The sequence below is a fragment of the Ctenopharyngodon idella genome, chromosome 1 (assembly GCF_019924925.1).
Source record: "Ctenopharyngodon idella isolate HZGC_01 chromosome 1, HZGC01, whole genome shotgun sequence".
Classification (NCBI taxonomy): domain Eukaryota; kingdom Metazoa; phylum Chordata; class Actinopteri; order Cypriniformes; family Xenocyprididae; genus Ctenopharyngodon; species Ctenopharyngodon idella.
The window spans coordinates 20,412,032-20,415,876 of record NC_067220.1 but is presented as its reverse complement, the minus strand read 5'-3'; positions in this window follow the sequence as shown (position 1 = coordinate 20,415,876).

The following is a 3,845-nucleotide window of genomic DNA, read 5'->3' as shown; positions in this document are numbered from 1 at the left end:
CCTTTGTTGTTGTTAAAGTCATTTTTAAAAATGTTTGTGTGGTGTGGAGCCCTACAGTGGACACTTTCATTAAGTGTTTCATAAGACACCAGATAAGGTTACAATGCTCATATATTGCATAATATTTACATATAATATATAATTTTATGGTTTTATTAATGTAATGTGTATATACCAATCAGGTATAACATTATGACCACCTTCCTAATATTGTGTTGGTCCCACTTTTGCTGCCAAAACAGCCCTGACCCATCGAGGCATGGACTCCACTAGATCCCTGAAGGTGTGCTGTGGTATCTGGCACCAAGTTGTTAGCAGCAGATTCTTTAAGTCCTGCAAGTTGCGAGGTGGGGCCTCCATGGATCTGACTTGTTTGTTCAGCACATCCCACAGATGCTCAATTGGATTGAGATCTGGGGAATTTGGAGGCCAAGTCAACACCTCAAACTCGTTGTTGTGCTCCTCAAACCATTCCTGAACCATTTTTGCTTTGTGGCAGGGCGCATTATCCTGCTGAAAGAGGCCACAGCCACCAGGGAATACCGTTTCCATGAAAGGGTGTACATGGTCTGCAACAATGCTTAGGTAGGTGGTACGTGTCAAAGTAACATCCACATGGATGGCAGGATCCAAGGTTTCCCAGCAAAACATTGCCCAATGCATCACACTGCCTCTGTCGGCTTGCCTTCTTCCCATAGTGCATCCTGGTGCCATGTGTTCCCAAGGTAAGTGACGCACACGGCCATCCATGTGATGTAAAAGAAAACGTGATTCGTCAGACCAGGCCACCTTCTTCCATTGCTCCGTGGTCCAGTTCTGATACTCACGTGCCCACTGTTGGCGCTTCTGGTGGTGGACAGGGGTCAGCATGGACACCCTGACTGGTCTGCGGCTGTGCAGCCCCATACACAACAAACTGCGATGCACTGTGTATTCTGACACCTTTCTATCAGAACCAGCATTAACTTCTTGAGCAATTTGAGCTACAGTAGCTCGTCTGTTGGATTGGACCACACGGACCAGCCTTCGCTCACCACGTGCATCAATGAACCTTGGCCACCCATGACCCTGTCACCGGTTCACCACTGTTCCTTCCTTGGACCACTTTTGATAGATACTGACCACTGCAGACTGGGAACACTCCACAAGAGCTGCAGGTTTGGAGATGCTTTAACCCAGTCGTCTAGCCATCACAATTTGGCCCTTGTCAGACTTGCTCAAATCCTGATGCTTGTCCATTTTTCCTGCTTCTAACACATCAACTTTGAGGACAAAATGTTCACTTGCTGCCTAATATATCCCACCCACTAACAGGTGCCATGATGAAGAGATAATCAGTGTTATTCACTTCACCTGTCAGTGGTCATAATGTTATGCCTGATCAGTGTGTGTATATGTGTGTATATATATATCCTTTATTTCTTTTTCAGGTGGAGATTGAATCCCTTGCTTGCTACACAAAAACTAAATCACTCAAATATATATATATATATATATATATGAAGGATATAGATACATATACCTCATGAAGTTCTCATTTTTTGCACCTATTTTTAATAAAGTGACTGTTTGCAAAGCTACTTATACCAACAGACTGCTTTCTCATCAAAGCTTTAGTTATTAAAATGGACATCCCCACTGACACCTGGAGCTGTACAACTTAATATTCACTTGAACACTTTTCACTGTATGTCTTGTAATAAGCAATGGCATTTTCAATTCTATTGAATATTACTTTCCACTGAATATTCAGTTTAAATTTGTGCAGCAGCCATGATCCTAACAGTCACTAGAACTGTCTCTCACATTCTGACTTGAGTGGCGGCAAAAGCAAGAGGTGATGTAGTTGTCAAGGACTGGATTAAACTCAACCTCTCTGACCCCGAGCCAAAAATAGTCACCTAAAGATTATGTAACGCTAAACTGATCTGTGCTAAAACCATAGAGATCTGAACACTAAACCGATTGAGATTTTGACTTGGAATGTGTGTAAAATTAGATCACAGAATGAATGAATGAATGAATACCACTATGAGGCAAGTCTATTTAAAACTGGATTAGAAATCTCTAATACTTAGGCTATACAAAATCTCTAGAAGGCTCTCCATTGCTGTGTTGATGTGGAGTTCAAACTAAGTCTTTAAAAAAAGTCCTCACTTTTTTCATTATATTACTTTGCATTTGGTTTGCTCCCCATTTGCTGTAATAACAAAAGCACTGCTTGAATGAACAAAATCTGGTAATCATGTTCTCAAACATGATTTAAGATTGTACCAAAGAGCATTTTGCACTCAATCAATGCAGGAACATCTATCACATGAGTATACATGCTCAATATCACAAATTTACTTATTAATTTGGCTTTCTGACCTAAAAATGGTGCATAATCTTGAATATATTTGACATACAGTATCTTAAACTTTAAACATTTTTTTTTATTTTTACATTTCTTCAGGTATTTAAAATCAGTCTTATTTATTCATATTCACCTCTTCAGCACATTGTATTACCCCTTGCACATAGGTTATGTAAATCTGTTTTTTTTTTTTTTCTCAACCTAACTGTGTTATGCATTTTTACATGTATTCTTTATTTTTATGTCAGTTCCAATTAAGAAGAATTCATGTGTCTGTAGTTGAATTTTGAGAGACTTGCATCAGGGTATGAAACAGGCCTATTAAATATTAAAGGGGTCATGAACTGCATTGTTTTATTGTTTTATGTTTCCTGGGGTGCACTTATAATGTTTTTTACATCAAAAATAGTAAGAATTTAGAAATAAAAGGCATTGTTCCTACCCTGATTTTAGCCCTCTTATTTGAACACTCTGTTTTAAGGGGCGTGTCTGCTGTGAGACTTCAGTGTAAACGCCCACTGCTGTGATTGGCTGACATCTTTGCATATGAAATAGCTAAGTATTACTCTCTCGAAAACTTTTAGCACATTTTTACTATTACATCTCTCAAATTTAACTAATCATGAAAAGTTTTGATTATAGTATTATAGTATTAGGTTGCAGTGATGAACATTGTAGCCGTTTAAAGCCATGTTGTTGAGCCCAGGAAAGCAGTAATCTCGTCACTGCAGCAACTTCTGCACACTAACAAATGCTTTCATCATAACTAACAGTGCAAACTCAATGTAACAAAGCGATTCGTTGAATAAAACGGGAGTTTTGACGCAAGTCCAGAACTGATAAACTGGTGCTGTTTGATTGACAGCTCCAGCACGCCCTGTTTGATTGACAGCTCCAGCGATTGTAAAGGGAGCGTTCTTTGGTCGCTTTCTAATCACCATTTAAATAACAGATTATTTTCATCCTACTAAGAGAAACAACGTGAAGTTGACCGTTTAATCACTGGTTTGATTTACTGACAAAGAACATCTGACTGTACATGTATCATTACATATCAGATCAGGCATTAGAATTAACACACTTACTTACATGTTGTTGCACTACTGCCGAGTCCATATCGTAAAAGTCTGTTTGCAAAGCCTGCGCCAAAATGCGATTGATTTACCAAAGAATCCACAGTGAAATGTGCCAAATACAAATAAATAATGCTCAACTGAGACATTCACATTGTTGAAAATTATTAACTATATTCCTAGCATTAGGATCCTCTGAAAGGTAATTTTATTTTTAGTCCTGTATCTCTCTTCTCTCCTCATCATCTCACCAACATGCCAGTGGGCGGGGCTAACATTGCAATGATGAAGCAGGCGTTGATTTCTTCTATGGAGGCAGTGTTTCACCTACTTATGACGTCATAGATAGGCACATTCCAGTTCATTCGCTGGGCCTGGTGTCAGTAAAAGCTTTTATTGGGCTAACAAGGAAGTTT